This window comes from Delphinapterus leucas, chromosome 6 (genome assembly GCF_059928025.1).
Source record: "Delphinapterus leucas isolate spDelLeu-1000000601 "Yukka" chromosome 6, BTC_Dleu_Yukka2, whole genome shotgun sequence".
NCBI lineage: Eukaryota > Metazoa > Chordata > Mammalia > Artiodactyla > Monodontidae > Delphinapterus > Delphinapterus leucas.
The window spans coordinates 60,591,528-60,617,812 of NC_143134.1; the positions used below are offsets into that span (position 1 = coordinate 60,591,528).

Sequence of the window (26,285 nt, forward strand, 5' to 3'; positions counted from 1 at the left end):
AGAAGAGAGCTGGGGACAAAGGGGACTCTTGCAGTGCGTCCCAGGGAGAGGGAACAGCAGGCATAGGGTTCGGAGGTGAAGAAGTGCTTGTGGTGCTCTGGGTGGCAGGAAATGAGGCTCAAGGGCAGGAAGGGCTCTTCTAAGTTTTTCATGCTGAATCGTGGATATCATGATGTGCAATGGTGTGCATTTAAGGGTTTCAGCTGAGCAGAGGCGTGGTGCGATCCGTGCTGTAGGTTGGTCCCTCTGGCAGTGCATGGAGGCCGATTGATTGGAGGAAGACAGGACCGGAGGTGGGGAGGGAGGTTGTTTTCTGGTGTTTTTGTTTTGCTGAATGACTGTTACAGCCCCCTGAAGGCCCACTCTGTGCAGCGCTAGCTAGGTACTGGGATAACACGATGGGAAAGACATGGTTTTGATCCCTCTGGAGCAGCCAAGCAGGAATATGGACACACAAAACCACTCTCACCTGGAATGGAGGGGCGAGTTCGGCGAGCTTGTAAGCAGGCCTGGGGCTTCAGGAAGGAGGAGGAAGAGAGGGCTTTCCTGGGGTCGTCACTCACCCTGAAGGTGCTGGTGAGGCGTGCCTCCCTGCCCCTCCGCCCCCAAGTCAGATCAGCTAACTTGGTTTCCAGACCAAGTCTTTACTGCCCAGCTGTGTGACTTAACCCCTTTGGGCCTTGGTTTCCTCTTATGTAACCTGAAGGAATTGACCTTGATGATCTGTTTCTGAAGTTCTCGGCTTTGACGTTTGTGATCTAGAAGGTGACATGGGATCTGGACTTTGAGGGGTGGAGTTTTAGCAGGCAGCCATGGAGAGCAGATCACGGCTTCATTCCTTCAGGCAGAGGGACCAGCGGGGAAACATGCCTGGGCATGGGTGAAGCTTGGTGGAGGCTGAAGTGCAGACTGTGCGAGGGCTCTGTGGTCGAGGCTGGAAGACAGTGCTGTGTGTGTTCCAGCAGATTTTGGTAGGTCTTGAACGCTCAGCTAAGCAGTTTGGGTTTTTTGTTTTCGTTTGTTTTTTTCAATTTTCTTCCTTGACATATGTATCCTCCCACATTTGGGAAATGTGTTTCTTTTTTTTTTTTTATAAAGGAAGCAAGGATGATCCCATTTCTTTTCCTTTCCCAGCCCCATTTCCAAAGTACTTAGCTTTAAACTGATGACTGTAACCTGCAATGCACTAGTTAAGGAGGCAGACAAGTCAGGCACGATTGAGTACTTCCATAGGCTGTGTTTTGTCACATAGACTCTTACCCTCAGCTAAGTTCTCAGATGCAGAACCCCTGGACCCACGACTCTGGTGCCGTCAGCAGGACCAGTCAGGGGTTCTCTGAGGGTGTCCCTCTGTCCTTCTTTTCTCTTGCCCTGCTTCTTTAGGCTGCTTTGTCCTAGAGTTCTGGGCTTCCTGGTCTATTTTCCATGCATGAATCACAGTCCTTCCACTCAGAGCTAAAGGCAACAAACCTCAGAGTCTCACCCCGTTTTTTCAGACCAAATGGGGTAGGATCTTTTTGAGAGGAGGCGGGCAACACAGATGACAGAGTGGGAGAGTCCGGAAGAGAGGGGAATGAGGCCTGGCTCCAGGACCCTCTGCCAGAAGCACTCAGATGTCATCATCTGTGCAAGATCATCACCCGAGTGCTTGTTGTTCGAGAGTAGCTACCCCTGGCTTGGATTCCGGTCTAGGCTTCTCGTCTCATTTGCTGTGTGACCTGGGGCTCGTTATGTAACTTGTCCGATGCTTTTCATTTATAAAACAGGAATAATGACAGCTACCCCAGAAGGTTGGCAAACAGGATGAAATACGAGTCTGTTTTACAAAGCACCTGGCACATAGAAGTACCCTTAACGTGCTAGTTTTCTCTTCCCTTCTGCTTTACCTTAAGGTATTGCTGCCACGGTTTATTATTTATGGGTTTGATGGAGAATCTGTTTTAGTGTGTCCGAATGTAGTTTCACCTTATTTTTGCAGCCTATAGGGGAGAAAGTAATGCAGAAGTTCACAGCCTAGACACAGGCAGTGACTGGCTGAAGGCCACCCAGCTCACTTAGGCATGGAATGAGGGTTAGAAGCCAAGTGCTCTAACTCTACATTCATGGCCCTTTCCACTAGGTCAGGGAGTGGCAGACTGTGTTGCAAGAACAATGTAGCCTCCCTCCTGCCTGTTCTTGTAAATAACGTTTTATTGGAATACAGACATGCCCGTTTGTTTAGGTGTTGCCTGTTGCTGTTTACACTCAATGTCGGAGGTAGTAGTTAGGACACACCGTATGGCCCACGCGGCCTAAATATTTATAGGGTCTTTGTGGAAACATTTTGCTGACCCCTGTACTAGGTGATTTCTAGGGCTATACGTGAGTTTGTTTATAAAGCGTCGTAAGCTTTATGAATTAAATTTGCTTGTTTCCTTAATACTCCTATTATAGGCATCAAAAACTCGGAAAACATAGAAATCTATTTGACACACCCCATGAAGTGCTATGGCAGAAGTTCTGGAGTCAGACGGGTTTGAATCCCTGCTCCTCCATGTACAGACTTAGATAAGTTAATCTCTCTAAGCTTCAGTTTCTTCATCAGTCAAATGGGGATAATGTTGTAGAACCTGCTTCAGAGAGTTATTTATTTATTTATTTATTTACTTTTGGCTGTGTTGGGTCTTTGTTGCTGCATGCGGGCTTTCTCTAGTCGTGGAGAGCCGTGGCTACTCTTCGTTGCGGTGCATGGGCTTCTCATTGCCGCGGCTTCTCTTGTTGCGGAGCATGGGCTCTAGGCGTGCGGGCTTCAGTAGTTGTGGCACGTGGGCTCAGTAGTTGTGGCTCGCGGGCTCTAGAGCGCAGGCTCGGTAGTTGTGGCGCACGGACTTAGTTGCTCTGCGGCATGAGGGATCTTCCTGGACTGGGGCTCGAACCCATGTCCCCTGCATTGGTAGGCGGATTCTTAACCACTGCACCAGCAGGAGAGTCCTCAGAGGGTTATTGAGAGGATTAACACCCTATAAAGTGCTTAGCATATGGGGTGCAAATGTTGGCCCTTAGTACTATTATTATTAAGGCTGCATGATGCGGATACTTGACATTGATTTCCCAATCCGATAAGGAACTGACCTTGCATAAACGTCGGCCCATGCAGAGTCCTGCAAGACTCCTCTTCCACTTGGATTCCTTTAGGATGATGCAGATACCTCTAAGGCTAATCACAGGACTCCAGCTAGGTCAATTCTGCAAGTTTATAATCCTCACACCTCTCCCTCCCTGAGCGGAGAGGGGAAACCACTTACCGAAAAAGAGAGTATAAACATGGGCTCAAAGGGCCATCTGTTTCAGCAGAACAGTGTTTATAATAGTCAGCAAGGGACTTGGCCATATCCGTAATATTTTGAAACTGACATTTGCCCCCTGACACCTAAGTGGTACGTGTGGTAACCTCTAGTTTCTCCAAATGTGTGGTTGTGCAGGATGGTCCCCTCTTTAACATTGGTGAATGTCATAACATTCTTATGACATTTCCATAAGATCATAAAGCACCTAGATGTTAATAGGAGACTGTAGGAGGTATGTTTGTGTTTGGCTACTTAGTCTAAGAGGTTAAAAGGTAAAGGAGGTGACAGTGTGTGTGCACTCCTGGGCCCTGGAGGGAGCTCTAGGGTTCTTTCTCTGCCTCAAAATCATGTGCCATGCCAGACTGCTGTGTTTAAAGTTCAAGTCCATCCTCACCTTGCTGCTTAAAATCTGTCCACAGTGTTTCTTTTGCTTTTGAGGTATTATGCAAACACTTGAGCATGGTGTATGAGGCCTTACTTAGGACCTATCTTGGTGGTTCTCACAAGGTGCATAGGTAACCTGGTTAGGGGAGTGGGTGGCTTGTTAAGATGCATGTTCCTAGGTCCTCCCACAAGCCATTCTTCTTCAGTAGGTCTGGGGTGGTTCCTAGGAGTTTGCCCTCCTAACAGGACCTTTAATATCAGCTGTGGTGAAGTGCTTGTAGCTCCCTTCGGGGCGCCATCTCCCAAAGGGGCAGCCTTTCTCACTTCTCAGCTTTTTCATACACTGTTTCCTCACTTGGATGATTCCTCTTCATCCTTGAAGACCTCCCTCAGGTACCATTTCTCCTCCAGCCTTTCCAGATATTCCCTTATTTTCTCCCCTCCAGGTACTCAATGACCATTTAGCATTCCTGGCTGCTTCCAAGGAGAAGTATTCCTCTTTCACCATACAGGTTATGACACCCAGCAGGGATAGGATGTAGGTGCCTTGGTGTTCCAAAAGGAAAGGGTGGGACTTTTCCCCCCCAGAAAGCAGCAAAGGAACTCCCTTCAGTGCTTTCTAACAACGTGATATTTTTAGCTTTTCAACCAGAAAGGAGAATTTACCTCCAAAATCTATTAGCGTTATCTCAGTATTCTTAAAAAAAAAAGCTTTATTGAGGTGTAATTTACATGCCATTCATTCACTCCTTTTAAGTGTACAATTCAATGATCTTTAGTAAATTTACATTGTGCAGCTATCACCACAATCCAATTTAAGAACATTTTCATGACCCCATAAAGATTTCCTTTATCTGCTGCTCTCACCTCAATATACTTTTCACCTTTAACTTGATTGAAAAATTAAAAATCATTAGGATAAAATAGAATTTCCCAGGCAGAAGTAAAAATGAGCAGCCATTATATATGATGAGGACAAAGCAGACATGTTAGGCATCAAAAAGCAAGACTGTAGAGCAGAGTGCATTTGGGTCAGCGCTGACTTGGCTCTTAACACTGTGACGTCATCAGAAGACAGGCTCGAGGGCTGAGTGAATTACCCTTGTCGAGATGAATAATTTGTCCCATTTGCAATAAAGCAGAAGATGTGTAGTATATACAGATGATGGTTTTTCCTGATTTTCTGGTTCATTCACCAAGGCAGATGCTACTTATCCAACATGTTTAGCTTGCTGCCAAAGCACAAACAAGCAATTGCATTTCTAAGCCATTAACAGTTGATTGAAAGGGACTGTCACCCTAGCACAAGCCTCAAATAGGGCAAAGAGTCAAAAAATTTCTGCCTCGGGCTTCCCTCGTGGCGCAGTGGTTGAGAGTCCGCCTGCTGGTGCAGGGGACACGGGTTCGTGCCCCGGTCTGGGAAGATCCCACATGCCGCGGAGTGGCTGGGCCCGTGAGCCATGGCCGCTGAGCCTGCGCGTCCGGAGCCTGTGCTCCGCAACGGGAGAGGCCACAACAGTGAGAGGCCCGCGTACCGAAAAAAAAAAAAATTTCTGCCTCTTTTCAGGCACCCCATCTGAATTTCAGATTTGTCTCGTATCTGTTCCTAGGAAGGCATGTGGGAGAGAGGAAAGAATGTGGATGGGCTTACAGGTTAGTGGACACGGATTGGGTTCTGTCACTTGCAGAGGCACTGTGACCTTGGGCAAGTTACTTAATCTCTCTGTGAGCTTCAGTCTCCTCATAAGTCAGTGGGGGATTCTAATGGCCACCTCAGAGAGTTGCTACTAGCAGCCTTGGCAATTCATCCAGAGCCATTCATTTGAATAGCAATGATGTATAGATTTTGCTTTTTATCAGTACATAAGAATGGCTAGAATTTTCCAGAGCGGGAAAGAATCCTAGTAAAATTGTATCGAATATTACAACTAGCCATATTGAACATCTTGATATTCAATATGCATTTGCTGATATTCATTTTAAGATCTAGTTTTCAGAGAGAAGGGGTTTTTTTTGTTTTCATTTTAAAATACAAACAATGGTAAATGCCCTTGCAGACACTGGCCCAAGCTAGGTAACCAAGGGCAAGACACTTGGAGCCATAGCCTCCTCCCTCCTACAGTGGGATGAAGTGAAATAACGCATGTAATCTAGCTGGGCTAAATAGGGAGCATTCAGAAAATGAGGGTGAGTATAATTTATTCATACGCTTAATGCTTTTAGAAGCCTGAGGTGTTCACATTTCTAACAGTTTTCTATTTAGTAATATTAGCATACGTGCATAGGTGGTATTTCTCCCAACTTTTCAAAATGGAAAACATTGAGATTCGTGGACTTTTTCATCAGATGTCAAGCAAATTTACTCCGATTTCATAAATAGTAGAGATGACTTTATAAGGTGTTAGGTTCCACGAGTCCAACTGTAATGCTAATTATATTGGAAATTTAAAAAGTAAAGCTACTAGCTTAGAAAGAATCTTTTTTTTTTTTTAATCTTCTAAAGGCTTACCTGCTTTTACCTCCCTTTATAGTTTATGGTGGAGGAGGTTTTAACCTAGATAAGAGTCCCCCTTTTTGATGTACACAGTCAGAACTTTAAGTCTGCATGCCTCAGGGAGCAGGTTTCACGTGAAAATAGATTAGGTTCAACTTGGGGGGGGGTGGACACAACATGTGACATGCTAAAATGAACTCTTGTCTCTTTGTTAAAGACCAAAAAGCATTCCATTTCAATTGTGGCAATTTGGTGACAATCACCCCTTCCATAATTATTTTAGGAGGAAACACAAGACTTTGGGGGAAGAATTCAAAGCAGCATTACTCAACCAAAAAAGCCCTTCCCGTGCCTCATCCTTGATTTTCCCTGTCTGTTCCCCTCAATTTACGCTTCTTTTGCCTCCCACGCCTCTGTCATCAGCTAGTCCTGTCAGATCTACCTCCAAAACATGGCTCCTTACTGCATACTGGCCCCTGCTCTCCATCACCACTAGGTCCCCAGGCCACACCACTGTCTTCTCCCCCCTGCATCTCTGGAAGAGCATCCTCACTGGTCTCCCTACTTCCTCTCTGGCTCTGCAATCCACTCTCACTCTGCAGCCCAAGGGCGCTTTTACAAATAGTAATCACATTGCGCCCCTGCTTCAAACTGTTTATTTAGGATGAAATCCACACTTCTTTTCTTTGGCTTTCCTCTTCCAGCTCATCTCCTGCCCCTCTCCCCGTCGTTCCTCTGCTGTAGCCACCCTGGCTTCCGTTAGGTTTCTTGAACATGCCCAGTTCTTTTCCACCATAGTGCTCCTGCGTGAGTGTTTCCCCAGCCTGGCGGACTGCACCAGTTCTTCACGTGACCAGCTCCTTCTCAACTTTCCATCCTCACTTTAAAGATCAGGTTCCAAGTGCAGTTTTCCTTGGGTTTCATCTTCAGAGCAGCCTTTGTCTTTCCTCTATTACGCATCCTGTCTATTTCCTCATAGATATAATCACCATCTGTATTATCTTGTTTGCTTATTTTCTTCTCTATCATCTGTCTCCATCAGGTTTCAGCACAGGAAGCAGAAACTGGTGTAGGTAGTTTACATATGAAAGAGTTTAAGAAGGGAATCCCCAGATGTTTACAAAGTGGACGGAGGGGCTGTAGGTGTGGTTCTAGGCTGGGCCTCTGTGAAAGACCCTCAGTGCTGTCCAGAACCGACTCACTAGGGCAGGTGCTGGTATTCTGTGGCTGATGGTTCTAGAGCTAAGAGTTCCCAGCGCTTTGCAGTAGCTGTGGTTCAGGGATCAGGAAGCCAGAATGGAGACACGTCTGCTGCCGCTGTCTTATATATGCTAGAAGGTGGAGAAAGGATGCTGAGCCCAGCTGTTGGGACCACGTCAGTTCCCTCACCCTTGCTTGACGGCAGAAAAAGTCAGAAAGGGGCAGGAAAATGACCTCAGCCTTTTGGATCTTGTACGGGTATATCTTAATGGGTGTAACCTAATTCTCACCCAGAATCAACTTACTTCCTCTACAGCCACAAATCTATCAGGCTCTCAGGAGCTCCTGTCTCTGTAAATTGTACTGCAGTTCCTCAAAATTTCTCTTGTGATTGATCAAGACTCCGTTGATTGTTCTGACTTGTTCTGTTGTCTCCAGATGTTTCTCAGCTTCCTTTTTTTTTGCGGTACGCGGGCCTCTCACTGTTGTGGCCTCTCCCGTTGCGGAGCACAGGCTCCGGACGCGCAGCCTTAGCAGCCATGGCTCACGGGCCCAGCCTCGCCGCAGCATGTGGGATCTTCCCGAACTGGGGCATGAACCCGTGTCCCCTGCATCAGCAGGCGGACTCTCAACCACTGCGCCACCAGGGAAGACCCTCTCAGCTTCTTAATTTTGGCAGTTCTTTATTTTCAGGTTGGCTGCACACTCTTGCCAGTTTTCACTATAGATAGCGCTTTCTCTTACTTAAAAAGAAACAATTAAAGAGACTGTTTTAGAGGTCTGCACCATTATTCTGATACAAACGCCGACGATCCTTTAGGTTCTCCCAGTATTTATTAGATCAGCTAAGAATTGGTAAGGAAACTCAGCTTCAGATGGCAGCAAATCAAGCAGACCCTTAATGTTCTCTTTTTTAACAAAGTCCATTTTGTAATGTATATCGGCGTGTCAAGTGTGTAGGTCAGTGGCTACATACCTCAGTTTTCATTAGGGGACTCGGAAAAATAATTGAGTCTTATTGCAAAAGTTTAGATGTGCCTAACCTTATAAGATTCCTTGGCAAAACAGAATTCTCATAATAAGCAAGTTCTAGGTATTAGAATTTGCTCCGAGGGGGTAAAGAGTGAGAAATGTAAAAGTTGCCTAGACCAAATTTGGGACAATCTGAGCACCAAAATAAGTAAGGACAGTAATGTATTATAGACCACTGAAAATAGGTCTCCTTGAGTCCATATGGATGATGACCAACTAGATAGACACATGGAGGAGACGGGAGGGATTTACTTTCAGCAGAATGCCAAAGACTAACTGGTAGAAGTGGAGGGAATGCTAGAGGTGGGAAAGCAGTGTTCAGCTCTCCTAGTAAAGGTGGAGTCAGGTAGCCATCATCACAGGTGATATAGACAAGTTTGGAGGAGGAGCGTGATATTGATCTGCTCTTACCCTATCTCACCACAGATTCCTTATGACTTGCAAGACAAAAATGGTAACTATGCAGTGGAGAAATCAGACACCACTTTGACCAGGTGACCAAAATTAATATCACCAGTGGGGGCAGACAGCATCTGTGCCTCCACATAGAAGTGACCTGACAAGGACACAGGGTCCCTTCTGTACTAGTCTAACCTGAATCTGATCACAGAGGAACTTTAACTAAGGAAGGTTCTATTAAAAAAAAAAAAAAAAAAAAAGAAGAGGGCTGTACTCTCCAAAAATGTCAGTGTCATAAAAGACAAAGGCTGTGAAAATGTCCCAGATTAGAGGAGGCAAAGGAGATGGAACAGCTAAATGCAATAGTTGACCTAAGACTAGCTCCTGTATTGAAGGGAAAAATGCTACAAAGGAACATTGTTGGGTCAATTGACAAAATTGGAAAATGGACAGGAGTTTAAAGTAGTTAAATTTACTGATGTGGATAACTGTACTGTGGTTATGTAAGAGAATATCTGTATTTTTAAAAAATACAAACTGGAGTATTTAGAGGTACAGGGCCGCAATATATGTAATTTACTCTCAAATGGTTTACAAAATTTTTTTTATCTAGATAGAGAAGAAGGGAAATGGAGTTGAAGAGGGAGAGGGAAGAGCAGATTATAAGGCTAATGGGGCAAAATGTTAACACTAGATGAATCTGAATAAATGGCATACAAGCTTTCTTTGTACCATTCTGTAAATTTGAAGTTATTTCTAAATACAAAGTTTTAGGGACTTCCCTGGTGGTCCAGCGGCTAATTAAGACTCTGTGCTCCCAATGCAGGGGCCCCAGGTTCGATCCCTGGTCAGGGAACTAGATCCCACATGCCACAACTAAAGATCCCGCATGCTGCAGCGAAGGTCCTGCATACCGCAACTAAGACGTGGTGCAGCCAAATAAATAATTTTTTTTTTTTTTTTTTTTTTTGCGGTACGCGGGCCTCTCACTGTTGTGGCCTCTCCCGTTGCGGAGCGCAGGCTCAGCGGCCATGGCTCACGGGCCTAGCCACTCTGCGGCATGTGGGATCTTCCCGGACCGGGGCACAAACCCGTGTTCCCTGCATCGGCAGGCGGACTCTCAACCACTGCGCCACCAGGGAAGCCCAATAAATATTTTTTTTAAAAGTTTAAAAAAAATATTTTGCGGGGGAGTTCCTTGGTGGTTTAGCAGTTAGGATTTGATACCCCTGGCCCAAGTTCAATCCCTGGTCGGGGAACTGAGATCCTGCAAGCCACGTGGTGTGACCAAAAACAACAACAAAAAACAGTTTTCTAGAAACAGAAAGTGCTTTCCACTTATACTGGGCACAAAAGGATCTGGGTTATGAAGCAGTTTAGCTGAAATGTCATCTTACCTTATTGTGCTTGAATTTTTCTCTAGGTATGTTGGATCTACTTATTGCAAAATAAATGACTTTTTTTATGTTGTTCAAATTGTTCATTCTTTTTTACATTACTCAAGCAATACATCAAAGCATTCCTGTTGTAAAAGATTTAAGTCATTCAGAAGCCACAACATGATCTTTCACTTTACCATTTCTTCCCTGCCCATGCTTAGCAGAAATCAGCATTGAGTTTTGACTAATGTAAATGGGATCTTATACCATACACCTTTCCCAGGAACAGGCTTTCCATTTAATATATCTGGGAGGTATTTCTACTGTTTGCTTTACTTTTTATCTAATGACGGAAGAGAGTTAGATAATATAATTGTACCATAATTTATTTAACTAGTTCCCTGCTGAAGAGCATTTAGGTTGTTTCAATACAGTGTGTACCATAATAGATGGACCCTTGTGCATGTGTATGTTTTAATAGTATAGAATCCTGGAAGTAATATTGCTGTGTATGCATTAAAATTTTTTAATAAATACAGCTAGGGCTTCCCTGGTGGTGCAGTTGTTGAGAGTCCGCCTGCCGATGCAGGGGACACGGGTTCGTGCCATGATCCGGGAAGATCCCACATGCCGCGAGAGGCTGGGCCCGTGAGCCATGGCCGCTGAGCCTGCGCGTCCGGAGGCTGTGCTCCGCAACGGGAGAGGCTGCAACAGTGACAGGCCCGCAAAAAAAAGAAAAAAAAATACAGCTAGACTGACTTCTAAATAGATTGCAGCAACAGTATACGTTCTATTTTCCAACATCTCTGCCAACTGTGGATATTATTAATTTGAAAAATGTTTGCCGGTCTTATGGACAAAGTAATACAACTTTTTAGGTGCACATTTCCAAGTTTATTGGCTATTGGTTTTCTTTTCCGGCGCACAGTTTCTTCATACCCTTTATCTCTGATTCTTTTGGTTGTTTGTCTCTTTCTTATTGATCTGTAAGAGTTCTTTATACATTATGGATAATAATTTTTTTGCTTGTTTATGGTACCTTAAATATTTTCTCCTAGCCATTTGCTTGTCTTGGAAGTTTTAAGTTTTTATGTAGCCAAACCTTTCACTCTTTTCTTTATGGCTTCTCGGTTTTGTGTCTTATTTAGAAAGATTGTCCCTGTTTTCAAGATTTTGAAAAATATTCTGCATACATTCATCTTTTGTTTTTGTATTTATCTCTTTAATGCACCTAGAAATTTGAATATGGGTTTATTTTCGCTTTGGTCCCAATAGGTAACCAATTTATTCAGCATCATTTATTAAATAATTCATTATTCTTTCTCCAATTTAAATTTTAACAGAATCATAAAATAAATTCCTATGTGTACAGGAGTCCATGTCTGCATTGTTTTTTTTTTTTTTTTTTAATTTTATTTATTTATTTTTTTGGCTGCATTGGGTCTTCATTGCTGCCCGTGGGCTTTCTCTAGTTGTAGCGAGCAGGGGCTACTCTTCGTTGCGGTGCGTGGGCTTCTCATTGTGGTGGCTTCTCTTGTTATGGAGCGTGGGCTTCAGTAGTTGCAGCATGTGGGCTCAGTAGTTGTGGCACGTGGGCCCTAGAGCACACCGGCTTCAGTAGTTGTGGCAGGTGGGCTCAGTAGTTGCAGTGTGTGGGCTCTAGGGCACATGGGCTTCAGTAGTTGTGGCTTGCAGGCTCTAGAGCGCAGGCTCAGTAGTTGTGGTGCACGGGCTTAGTTGCTCTGTGGCATGTGGGATCTTCCTGGACCAGGGATTGAACCCATGTCCCCTGCATTGGCAGGTGGATTCTTAACCACTGCACCACGAGGGAAGCCCCTTCTGCTATTTTGGAATAAGTTTCTATATTTAATTGCTTCTTGTTAGAAGCAAACTGTCAGCATTTCACATATGATGGGATTGATTTAGTTATTTTGTCTTAGTTTATTTCTCTACATAATACAAATGTGTAGGTATGCATTTAGCTTCTTGCTGAAATTTTCTTGATGTTGAGGGGGGAGTGCTGATGGGAGAGAAGGAGAATTTAGTCTTGACAGAAATGAATATATCGGGAGTTTTAGCCTTTTGTCTCTTAGACTCCCCCAAAAGAACAGATTAGAGTTCTCAGCATCTCTGCTTTGCTAGCACCTATAGTTCTCATGAGAATATGTACCCTGGGAGGGAAAGTACTGTCTGAGTGGTCCAGTATTTGGACATAAAGCTTTCTTCTGCAGTAATAACAATGAAATTAATCATTTAATGAGAGCTAACATTATCAAATACTTACTATGGACCAGACACCTACATACAGCTCACTTAATTCTTTCAATCCCACAAATTTGGTATTATTGTTATTCCCATTTTACAGTGTTGAATATGAATCTTAGAGAAGCCAGGTAACTTGCCCAAAGCCACACATAGTTAAGAAGTGATGGAGCTGTTGGTGGGACTCTAAACCCATGTTACTAGCATTATTTATTTCCCCCTTGAATTTGAAGCTTGAAGCCTGTGAGTTTTTTAGGTAAATAATTCCTACTATTTTCTAGATTTTTCACATCTGTTTCTTACTCTATTCTCAAAATATCTAATGGGGTAGGGAAGGAAATTCGATGGTTTATCCATTTATGCAAAGGTGGGCAAACTTTTTCTGTAAAAGACCAGATAGTAAATATTTTGAGCTTTGTAGACCATATCGTCTCACTTGCAACTATTTAGCTCTGCGGGTGTAACAGGAAATATATAAATAGACAATGTGTAAATGATTGAGAGTGGCAGTGTTCCAATAAAACTTTATTTACAAAAACAGGCAGCAGCTTGGATTTGGCTCATGAGTTATAGTTGGCTGACCTCTGTGGTGGTGGACTGATCGGATCTCTTTGGGGACACCTGGACGTGTCAGCCGGGGGTGGGGCAGAATCAGAATTCCTAGTGCGAAGTGCTGTGCCCTGCCCACTCCCCAACCTTCTCCAGACTGCATCACTTAGTACCACTCACTAGTGCCTTTAGGAGAGTCAAGTCCCAACAATAATAGTGATAGTGAGTGTTTTGTCCTGGGTGCTTTGTACTGTGTGCTTTGCACATGTGTCATTTAATCATTGAATAACCCAGTGAGATGGGAAACTGAGGTACAAGAAAGGAGAAGGCTTGCCCAAGGTCATAGAGCTAGTAGGTGGTGAAATGGATTTGAAGCCAGGGAGGTTGATTCTGAGCATGTGAGCTCAAGTCTTACCTTACCTCTCCCACATTATGGGCTTTATCAGCTTGAGGTTGCCTTTGAAGCCTTATTCTTCACGAACTGCCTCTTCCCAGCACTCATATTAAGAGATAAGATTCTCTTTTTAAGACATTTACTTTGGAACCGAGCTACAAGTAAGGGAATGCTAACTCTGCCATTTTTCTGTTATAGTTGGAAAGTTTGAGGGTCAAATAAGATGATGCAAGAGGTTTCTTTTTGCTTGTCCTTAGGCTGCACTGAAGACTATCAGCTGTAGAACTACTTTAATGATAACAAAAGAAATTATTTGTTAGTGTTGTGTCAACACGGAGCCGGGTGCATTAAATACGTTATCTCAGTTAAACCTGAAAACAGTGCTGTAAATTAAGTGGCATTATTCCGATTTCACAGATGAAAAAACCGAGGCTCATCTATGAGATGTTGATAAGTTAATTAAATCTCCATGAGTCTTAGTTTCCTTATTTGGATATAATAATAGCCCTATCTCGTAGGGTCATTATGAAGATTAAATGAGTTAAGGCACTTTAAGAATTTAGAGCAGTGTTTGGCACTGAATGGTATTACCTTTTATTAGTGTTTTTATTATTATCAGAATATAGTAGTAGTAGTAGTAATAGTAGAGGTGAAATTTTTTTTTTATGATTGTTTGTGAATTGGAAATAAGCATCTAAGTGTCTAACATAGTGCCTGGGTGTTAATAAATGGAATTTATGGTTATTTGTTCATAGGAAGAAGCATAAGCTCTGTTCATTTTAATTTAAAAATACCTCTACTCATGATGGTTTCAAAATTAAGCAGTTTAAAATGTTAAAACTCAGTCTCTTGGTTCTCTTTGTTGCTGTTTGTTTTGTGTAAAATTATTCTCCTGCAAAAATAGTATGCCCTAGATATTCCTCTGTTTACTATAGATTAGGTAGAGCTGGTACTAGAGGACAGGAGTGCGTGACATATTAAGTGATTGCCAAGGTTCATTTTACAATCATAAAAATAGTAACTGAGGACTATGTACAGGCGAGTAAAGTAATTTGCTCATTTATGTTAAACAAATACAGTACACCATTGTAAAAAGACTTGTTTTGCATATATACTCTTTATTACACACCATACATTGCTGTACACATTTTGTGTTTGTACATGCCCATTCCTCTCTGAGGTTATATACAAAACCATGCGAACTCTATAGTAATGGCAATTGAAAGTATTTGTTCAATGTCAATTTTGACTGTACGTGATTTTCCTTTTAAGTACTGGCCTTAGAACTTAACCCCTACTTTAAGCTGCAACTCAACTCCATATTTATAATGAGGTGCAGAAAGGAAAATATTTCCCCCTTCATAAAGTTAACTGTTTCATTTTTTAAAAACATGCTTCTCTATATGTTAGCAGAAACTAAAGTCATGCTGTCCAGTTCACTTGTTATTTGTGAGGGTGACATCTGGTGGTTCTTTTTAATTCTCACGTTTTCTCTGTGCTTGGCTAGAAGTTGTTAGAAATTCCAAACAATCATTGTGTGAACTGCTTTGCCTGGTACTTAACATACTATCTGGCTATTAAGGATTGAGTTAGTACAACTGATAGGGCTTTGAAAGCCCAGCACTGCATTTAGATGCAGTCCCTCTGGATGTCAGCCTTCCCTGAAGGACTTTATTTTAGCATGTGTGATGGACAAACAGCCACCTTATTGGGGAGGATTTAATTCAGAGAATTTAGGGTTTTGAGTAAGGGATGGCATCTATACCAACCTCTTTGCTTTACTCATGAGATGGCTAGAGCCCCAAGAGTTTGAATATATTAACCAAGGTCACACTGTGTTGGCCAAAGTCACTGTTCCCCAGTGAGCTGAGGTCCTGGGTTCTGTGCCCATAAGTTATGTTTATTGTGCCGAGTAACCCACTGAGTTGGAAGAGTCCGGGCATTAAAGGATAGGAGACAAAGGCATTTTAAGATGGGAGAAGTAAAGGCGGTTAACATTTTTGAGTATTTATTGCAATAAATATTCCCACATTCAGCCTTTTTTCTCTCTTCCAAAAGAGGGTGCAGAATCTTTAGTGGGAAGGAGTTATTGAGGAAGTACAGTGAGGGATCCCAGCTCTGTCTCTGTGAGTTTACTGATTCATCCCATATCTGAGAAGTTAGTATCCTCAGGAATTGTATTTTGTATTTATTGAGCCTGTTTTGTGTTGGATCTTTATATGCTATTAACTCACTAGCATCCTTCCAGCAATCTGGGGAGGCGGTTGGAATCCCCATTGTTAGGAGTCTGCAAAGTGCAAAAGTACTGTGCTGGGTTACAAAGTGGATTCAAAAGGAGTGTCATGGCCCTTGATTTCAGCCAGGGCGTTAAGATAGGCTCTTGAAAGTCAGTGGAGGAGGATTCAGAAGGCTAGACCTTCCCAGGGTTGGGGTAGAGCTGAGATTCAGACCCAGACAGGTTTAACTTCCTGGCCTAAATTTATGTTTTCCACTGTCCTATGTTTGAAATGCACTTAAGCGAATTTTTGAATAAAACCTAACTTACCAACACGTAATAGTGGCTTAGTAAAAATATGCTCAGTTTATTTCTGTGTTCAATGTAATCCTTCCTAATGAAGTGACTACTACTGTATATCTCCTATTTTCACTATCAGACCTGCGATTTTTGGTAAATATGAAGCTTTGAAAAAAAAGACAGGACTTATGGGGTAATATTGGAGTACTTCCCTGGCATGAGAGAAACTAGAGAACTATGTTAATACTGTACTTGGAGAATGTGTGAAATCATTTTCAATCTCAAGTGATGAATGTTTAAAATAAAAATTTCTCAGGCACACATTTTTTTCTTCTGGCAGCTGATTTTTACTATTTGTATTATCTGAAATTTAAAAACTATTTTTGAATAATGTTGGAAAACTTCCAGTTTTTTTGTAAGCATATCCAAAAAATTAGATTTTATAAACCTTCTGGGCATATTTGGAAGATGAACTCTGTGTCATGTTCTTTTTTTTTTTGTCTGCTACTTTTGAGAATTCTGTTCATAACTTTGGAAAGGTCACATTTTGTTCACTGCAAGGGCCAGGTGGGGACGAGGGGTGTGAGGGGTCTCTAGTGTATGGGCCCTCGTCGCTTTCCTTCTCTTTCATTAAGAGCTCTGTGGGTCAGTTAAGTGTTGATGTTAATCCTTCAAGGGGAGGTATAAGTGGTGTCTGCACCCTTTAGACGCAGTAATGGGGATACTGAAGCTGAGGTTTACATTTGGCTCCAGAGAGCCTCAGGGTACTGCTGTTCCCTCCTATAATACGAACTTTTAAAAAATGCAGGCTGTAAAATGCAACCAGGAAGTTTAAAGGCCATGGATGGAAGATGTGAGCAGATGAAAAATTCTCCCTGACACATGAGCTCAGGGTGCATATATTAAAAAGTGGTTTGCCCCAATTTTGCTCTAAGGGTCACTTCATGGATATATAATAAAGGTGTATTTTAAATTAATTAATTCTGATTTAGAAAAATCAGCACTTTATTCAAGTTATAGTAGGGAATGATGTCACTTAAGTTTATGCATTTCCCATATGATTCCTTTAACTAGCAATGTGCTTTTTCCTTTTATGTGCGAAAAGATTTACATCCAATATTTGAGGAAGACTCCTGATGTGTCACTAAGATAATGGTAAAGTGTAACAACTGGTGTCAGTCTTGTTTTCCATTTTGGACGTATTGATTGACCAGGGGAGAATACTATGCAGAGAAGTGTTTGCAGTTCTTAGGGCCACAATACCCATGGCTCTTAATCCCTGCCCTAGTCCTGCAGGAGGCTGGGGCACCCTCTTCATGTCTCATCTCCCTGGGAATAGTCCAGATGTGCCCCAGAGCCAGGCGTGGAATCTGTGACTTCTCAGAGTTCTCAGCAGCTCTGGGCTTCTTTGAGTCCATGGTACCAAACACACAGCTTCCTTAGTCACAGAATGGAATGTTGAGTAAAAGCCGACAGAGCCCCATCAGACCTTGTCATCCCTCCCGAAAGAACAACAGTTAAATGAGAACATGGGGGCTTCAGCTCTCAGACCCATTGAAGTCATCCATATGAGAGAGGGAAAAATAGAGGAAGAGGCAGAGGAGGAAGATGACGAGGAGGAGAATAAGGAGGTAAGGGGACAAAGGTAGAGGCCGTAGAGAAGTGATGCGACTTTTTGGATTTGCAGTATCTCGTTTTAATTTTTATCACGTTCCTTCCTACTCCCCCTTCCTTCTTGGAGTAATATTTGCCACATAAATATTCCTTTTCACGCCACAAAGTGAATTAAAATTCAGATGGGGAGGCCTGAAAAGTTTGTAAATCTATTTGGTCTCTTTGGAAATTAATACAGAGTATTTAAATTATTGCTGTTAATTGCATATTTGTTGTCTTTATTTGCCTTTCCCCCTTAGGGATAAAAATAATGTAAACATCTTCATCATTAGTATCTCCATTATTTAAGATTCTTAAAGAAATAAACATTTATTAAGAACCTGCCGTCACTTAAAGGCCTTTGCGTGCATTTTTGCTACTCAGAATGTTACAAAGTTAACAAATTAAGATGAACATTGTTTAGAAAAGCCTTAGCAGTTGATGCAGCACCCCTCTTCCCTTTCCTCACTTCTGTGTCTGTTTCTGTGTGTCCAGGATCCTCCATCCCTCTGGGGGCAGGGGGTAGGTTTCAGGCTCCCCACCCAGCAGGGAGCAAGCCCTGGAATGCTAGCTGGCATCTGGAAGGTGTCCCCCTCCGCCCCACCCAGGAATCTCTCACCTAACAGGGTTAGCCCACTTGCTGAATTGCAAAATGAAACTGTCACGGTAAGGACCTCCCATCTCAAGACAAGGGTTCTCAGTCCGCCAGTCAGCCAGCAATCATCTGTTAAGAGTCTTTGAAGTGCAGAGTACTGTGTTAGGTTATAAAGTGGATTCAAAAGCAGTCAGATGGCCCTTGACTGCAGCCAGGAGTCAAGATAGGCTCTTGAGAAAGTCAGGTACCATCTGAGGCAAGGTATGCTTGGGAGCCAGGTGTGGCGCAAATAAATATTTATTACATTTATGCCGAAGGGTAGTAGCTCCTCAAGGTTGGCCTCGGCATGGGAGTTGGTTGCGGGGGGGGGGGCAGTGCAGCAGCTTCGAGGACAGAACTAAACACTGAGGCTTTCCTATGAACACATCTTCTTTGTCAGCAGCGTGAGCTTTCCTGTGTTACTTTCCTTAAACCGGAAGGACTCTGGATGCTTCTCTGACTATATGTGTGGTATGCCTATCCAGTACTGGGAGGTTTAAGGGAAACCAGCTGTGGTGAAGCTTTGGGAAGTTGATGGTGAGTTTGGAGAAGCAAAGAGACCAGAGGTAGAAAAATCTTGTTATGCTCTCTGAGGAATGTATGTGGGGATATTTAAAGCTGGGTGGGAGACTGTTGACTAGCAGTCCCCTGTAGATCAGGTACCAAACCTAGTGGTGCTGATAGGAATCCACAGAGGAAATGTTCTCCCCAAAGGAGCAGCGGGAAAGGGATAGAATTTGAGCTGCGGGTTGGGACTTAGAGAGACAGGTACATGGTGTGGGAGGTATGAACAGTCCCTTTGACTTCTGGCAATCCATCCCTCGGGTGGAACCCATAGCAGTTTTCCCAAGGAGCTGGGAAACTGTATTTGCAGGTACCCAGGGAGGAAGTGTGTTGTCACTATTAATGTCAAAGTATAATTTCCAAACTCTGGTCTGAAGGGCTGCTGTGAGGCCTCTGCACATGGCACCCTCTGAGCAAGTGACACTAGACAAAGCAAAAAGGAGAAAGAAAAAGGTGACCTAATTTTAAGAAAACCTCTGTGAGGAGTATTGACTTCATTGGCTATGCATTTTTAAAGAGTTTTTGTTTTATTTTATTTTGTTTTCTGTGCCTCTTGGAGATTTGGGGACTAGATTAAGTTCTAACTACTACAGCATTTAAATGCCATGCATAGCTCCTCTGGGATCAAAATGCACCTGAAATGTGGGAAAACGTCGAGCCCTGGGTTCTCACTGCAGATGATGAAATTCACCTGAGACCACATAGCCAGAGAAGGCCGAATGGAGCTCTGAATCTAGGCAGTCTTGACCTCAGAGCCCTCCGGCCTAAAGCTGTGTGGCTGACAGGGTCTTGGTGCTCTGGCCAGGTGTCAGGCCTGAGCCTCTGAGGTGGAAGAGCCGAGTTCAGGACATTGGACCACCAGAGACCTCCTGACCTCACCTAATATCAATCGGCGAGAGCTCTCTCAGAGATCTCCGTCTCAACACTAAGACCCAGCTCCACGCAATGGCCAGCAAGCTCCAGTGCTGGATGCTCCATGGCAAACAACTCGCAAGGCAGAAACACAGCCCCACCCATAAGCAGAGAGGCTGCCTAAAATCATACTAACTTCACAGACACCCCAAAACACACCACTGTCGCCCTGCCCACCAGAAAGACAAGATCCAGCCCTACCCACCAGAACAGGCACCAGTCCCCTCCATCAGGAAGCCTACAGAAGCCACTGAACAAACCTTACCCACTGGGGGCAGACACCAAAAACAACGGGAACTACGAACCTGCAGCCTGCAAAAAGGAGACCCCAAACACAGTAAGTTAAGCAAAATGAGAAGACAGAGGAATATGCAGCAGATGAAGTAGCAAGGTAAAAAGCCACCAGACCAAACAAATGAAGAGGAAATAGGCAGTCTACCTGAAAAAGAATTCAGAGTAATGATAGTAAAGATGATCCAAAATCTTGGAAATAGATTGGAGAAAATACAAGAAACGTTTAACAAGGAATTAGAACTAAAGAGCAAACAAACAATGATGAACAACACAATAAATGAAATTAAAAATTCTCTAGAAGGAATCAGCAGAATAACTGAGGCAGAAGAATGGATAAGTGACCTGGAAGATAAAATAGTGGAACTAACTACTGCAGAGCAGAATAAAGAAAAAAGAGTGAAAAGAATTGAGTACAGTCTCAGAGACCTCTGGGACAACATTAAACACACCAACATTCGAATTATAGGGGTCCCAGAAGAAGAAGAGAAAAAGAAAGGGTTTGAGAAAATATTTGAAGAGATTATAATTGAAAACTTCCCTAACATAGGAAAGGAAATACTCAGTCAAGTCCAGGAAGCCTGGAGAGTCCCATACAGGATAAATCCAAGGAGAAACACTCCAAGGCACATTTAATCAAGCTATCGAAAATTAAATACAAAGAAAAAATGTTAAAAGCAGCAAGGGAAAAGCAACTAATAACATACAAGGGAATCCCCTTAAGGTTAACAGCTGATCTTTAAGCAGAAACTCTGCAAGCCAGAAGGGAGTGGCAGGACATATTTAAAGTGATAAAAGGAAAAAACTTACAACCAAGATTACTCTATCCAGCAAGGATCTCATTCAGATTCGATGGAGAAATTAAAACCTTTACAGACAAGCAAAAGTTAAGAGAATTCAGCACCACCAAACCAGCTTTACAACAAATGCTAAAGGGACTTCTCTAGGCAGGAAACACAAGAGGAGGAAAAGACCTAGAATAACAAACTGAAACCAATTAAGAAAATGGTAATAGGAATATATATATTGATAATTATCTTAAATGTAAAGGGATTAAATGTGCCAACCAAAAGACATAGACTGGCTGAATGGATACAAAAACAAGACCCGTACATATGCTGTCCACAAGAGACCCACTTTAGACCTACGGACTGAAAGTGAGGGGATGGAAAAAGATATTCCATGCAAATGGAAATCAAAAGAAAGCTGGAGTAGCAATTCTCATATCAGACAAAATAGACTTTAAAATAAAAACTATTACAAGAGACAAAGAAGGACACTACATAATGATCAAGGAATCAATCCAAAAAGAAGATATAACAATTGTAAATATTTATGCCCCCAACATAGGAGCACCTCAATACATAAGGCAAATGCTAACAGCCATAAGAGGGGAAATTGGCAGTTACACAATAATAGTAGGGAACTTTAACACCCCACTGTCAGCAGTGGACAGATCATCCAAAATGAAAATAAATAAGGAAACACAAGCTTTAAATGACACATTACACAAGATGGACTTAATTGACATTTATAGGACATTCCATCCAAAAACAACAGAATACACTTTCTTCTCAAGTGCTCATGGAACATTCTCCAGGGTAGATCATATCTTGGGTCACAAATGAAGACTTGGTAAATTTAAGAAAATTGAAATCGTATCAAGTATCTTTTTTGACCACAACACTATGAGACTAGATATCAATCGCAGGAAACAAACTGTAAAAAATACAAACACATGGAGGCTAAACAATAAGCTACTAAATAACCAAGAGATCACTGCAGAAATCATAGAGGAAATCAAAAAATACCTAGAAACAAATGACAATGAAAACACGACGACCCAAAACCTATGGGATGCAGCAAAAGCAGTTCTAAGAGGGAAGTCTATAGCAATACAATCCTACCTCAAGAAATAAGAAACATCTCAAATAAACAACCTCACCTTACATCTAAAGCAATTAGAGAAAGAAGAACAAAACAACCCCAGAGTTAGCAGAAGGAAAGAAATCATAAAGACCAGATCAGAAATAAATGAAAAAGAAATGAAGGAAACAATAGCAAATAAAACTAAAAGCTGGTTCTTTGAGAAGATAAACAAAATTGATAAACCATTAGCCACACTCATCAAGAAAAAAAGGGAGAATACTCAAATCAATAAATTTATAAATGAAAATGGAGAAGTAACAATTGACACTAGAAATACAAAGGATCACGAGAGATTACTACAAGCAGCTCTATGCCAATAAAATGGACAACCTGGAACATATGGACAAATTCTTAGAAAAGCACAACCTTCTTAGACTGAACCAGCAAGAAACAGAAAATATAAACAGCCCAATCACAAGCAGTGAAATTGAAACTGTGATTAAAAATCTTCCAAGAAACAAAAGCCCAGGACCAGATGGCTTCACAGTGAATTCTATCACACATTTAGAGAAGAGCTAACACCTATCCTTCTCAAACTCTTCCAAAATATAGCAGAGGAACAGTCCCAAACTCATTGTACAAGGCCACCATCACCCTGATACCAAAACCAGACAAAGATGTTACAAAAAAAGAAAACTACAGGCCAATATCACCGATGAATATGGATGCAAAAATGTTCAACAAAATAGTAGCAAACAGGATCCAACAGCACATTAAAAGGATCGTACACCATGATCAAGTGGGATTTATCCCAGGAATGCAAGGATTCTTCAATATATGCAAATCAATCAGTGTGATATACCATATTAACAAATTGAAGGAGAAAAACCATATGATCATCTCAATAGATGCAGAAAAAGGTTTTGATAAGATTCAACACCTATTTATGATAAAAACCCTCCAGAAAGTAGGTACAGAGGGAACTTACCTCAACATAATAAAGGCCATATATGACAAACCAACAGCCAACATCGTTGTCAATGGTGAAAAACTGAAACCATTTCCTCTAAGATCAGGAAGAAGACAAGGTTGCCCACTCGTCACCACTATTATTCAACATAGTTTTGGAAGTTTTAGCCATAGCAATCAGAGAAGAAAAAGAAATAAAAGGAATCCAAATCGGAAAAGAAGAAGTAAAACTGTCACTTTTGTAGATGATATGATACTATACATAGAGAATCGTAAAGATGCTACCAGAAAACTGCTAGAGCTAATCAATGAATTTGGTAAAGTAGCAGGATACAAATTAATGCACAGGAATCTCTTGCATTCCTATACACTAATGATGAAAAATCTGAAAGAGAAATTAAGGAAACACTCCCATTTACCATTGCAACAAAAAGAATAAAATACCTAGGAAGAAACCTACCTAGGGAGACAAAAGACCTGTATGCAGAAAACTATAAGACACTGATGAAAGAAATTAAAGATGATACAAACAGATGGAGAGAGATATACCATTTTCTTGGATTGGAAGAATCAACATTGTTAATAGACTATACTGCCCAAAGCAATGCACAGATTCAATGCAATCCCTATCAAACGACCAGTGGCATTTTTCACAGAACTAGAACAAAAAATTTCACAATTTGTATGAAAACACAAAAGACCCCGAATAGCCAAAGCAATCTTGAGAAAGAAAAACGGAGGTGGAGGATTCATGCTCCCTGACTTCAGACTATACTACAAAGGTACAGTAATCAAGACAATATGGTGCTGGCACAAAAACAGAAATATAGATCAATGGAACAGGATAGAAAGCCCAGAGATAAACCCTTGTACATATGGTCACCTTATCTTTGATGAAGGAGGCAAGAATATACAATGGAGAATAGACAGCCTCTTGAATAAGTGGTGCTGGGAAAACTGAATAGCTACATGTAAAAGAGTGAAATTAGAACACTTCCTAACACCATACACAAAAATAAACTCAAAATGGATTAAAGCCTAAATGTAAAGCCAGACAGTATAAAACCTCTACAGGAAAGCATAGGGAGAACACTCTTTGATCTAAATCACAGCGAGATCTTTTTTGACCCACTTCCTAGAGAAATGGAAATAAAAACAAAAATAAACAAATGGGACTTAATGAAACTTAAAAGCTTTTGCGCAGCAAAGAAACCGTAAAGAAGAGAAAAAGACAGCCCTCAGAATGGGAGAAAATATTTGCAAATGATGCAACTGACAAAGGATTAATCTGTGAAATATACAAGCAGCTCATGCAGCTTAATATCAAAAAAACAAATAATCCAATCCAAAAATGGGCTGCAGACTTAAATAGACATTTCTCCAAAGAAGATATACAGACTGCCAACAAACACATGAAAGGATGCTCAACATCACTAATCATTAGAGAAATGCAAATCAAAACTGCAATGAGGTATCACCTCACATCGGTCAGAATGGCCGTCATCAAAAAATCTACAAACAATAAATTCTGGAGAGGGTGTGGAGAAAAGGGAGCCCTCTTGCACTGTTGGTGGGAATGTAAATTGATATGGCTACTATGGAGAACAGTATGGAGGGTCTTTAAAAAATGAAAACTAGAAGTACCATATGACCCAGTGATCCCACTACTGGGCATGTACCCTGAGAAAACCATAATTCAAAAAGAGTCATGTACCACAATGTTCATTGCAGCACTATTTACAATAACCAGGACATGGAGGCAACCTAAGTGTCCATCGACAGATGAATGGATAAAGAAGATGTGGCACATATATACAATGGAATATTATTCAGCTGTAAAAAAGAAACAAAACTGAGTTATTTGTAGTGAGGTGGATGGACCTAGAATCTGTCATACCGAGTTAAGTAAGAAGGAGAAAAGCAAATACCATGTGCTAACACATATATGTGGAATCTTAAAGAATGGTTCTGATGAACCTAGGGCAGGACAGGAATAAAGACTCAGATGTAGAGAATGGACTTGAGGACACGAGGAGGGGAAGGGTAAGCTGGGATCAAGTGGCATGGACGTATATACACTACCAAACGTAAAATAGATAGCTAGTGGGAAGCAGCCGCATAGCACAGGGAGATCAGCTCGGTGCTTTGTGACCACCTAGAGGGGTGGGATAGGGAGTGTGGGAGGGAGACACAGAGGGAGGGGATATTGGGATGTATGTATATGTATAGCTGATTCACTTTGTTATACAGAAGAAACCAACACAACATTGTAAAGCAATTAAACTCCAATAAAGATGTTTTAAAAGTATAATTTCCAAAAATTAGAAATATGAGTTTCATAAAGATATAAAGTGAACATGTAGAAATTTTATTTAGCCTATCAACGAGGAAAACAGTGAGGTGGTAAACTGATTCTCCAGGTATTTGTGGAACTGGGTATTTATAGGCTTAAAACAAAAACAGTGTTAGATTAAGATTGCTAGGCTACAGGTAAAACTGGATAGTGTCCTACAGGGCTGTAAAACTAATCATTGAGGTTTTCTCACCATTCCGAAATCTGCCAGCTAACATGTCATCTCACAGTATCTGGTTTCTAATCTCATAGTGAATAGAAAAGTCTCAAACACAAGGAAGTTCTCCTAGAGAATTCAGGAATCCTTGGGAGGATTTGTGTAACAACATGCAGTATGACCTGCAGAGATATGCCGCCACCTCCTCACCCACCCACTCTCCACTTCTGCCCAACTGCCTTAGCTCCAAGTTTTGGATATGTTTTATTAACATTGAAAAAAATACTTCGGCGTTAAAGAAATCTAAGGGTGAATCTCACTTCCTTCACTTGCCAGCTGTGTAATATTGGGCAGGTAGTTACCTGAGACTGGATTTGCTTGCTGCAAATTGGGAGGAGCTTTTGTAAAGTGCCTGACACATGATAGGCACTCGTTAAGTCTTAGTTCTTCTCTTTACCTTTCCTTTTTCTTAAGTGAAAAAAGTTTACCCTTTGTCCGGCCTTCAGAGACAAAGTTTTCTTCCCCTTGGCAAGTGGAATATTTATACATGGAATGGAATATTTATAAATGGAGTATTTCCTGCCTTATCAATAAACAAAGGATGTCACGGTCATCAACGATTGCAGCCCTCCAACGTGAGCGGGTGAGCCCTGAGGAAACTCAGGGCTGAAAAGAATACCTGCCATCTAGCAGCCATCAGAATGAAGCCACTCCCTGCGGTGAGCCCTGAGGAAACTCAGGATGTGAAAATACAGGATACTGGCCACAGATATCTGAGGTGCATATCAAAGGAATGATTTCAGCGAGCCCAGACTCCTGCATCTTCCCATACATACAAAAGCGCTAAATTCTTTAACCTGAGATATCTGGTTTTCTTTAATTAACAATAATCTTTTGCCATTCCAGACTACCTGCCCTTTGTTGCAAAACTCCTATATATCATGGTTCC

At 41.9% G+C, this 26,285-nt stretch overlaps 1 protein-coding gene across 2 annotated transcripts in view; it reads left to right on the top strand.

The window, feature by feature from the left end:
- The window catches only part of TTC39B (tetratricopeptide repeat domain 39B), a 157,316-nt gene that overhangs the window by 7,538 nt on the left and 123,493 nt on the right, over positions 1–26,285 (top strand). The window lies entirely within an intron of this gene.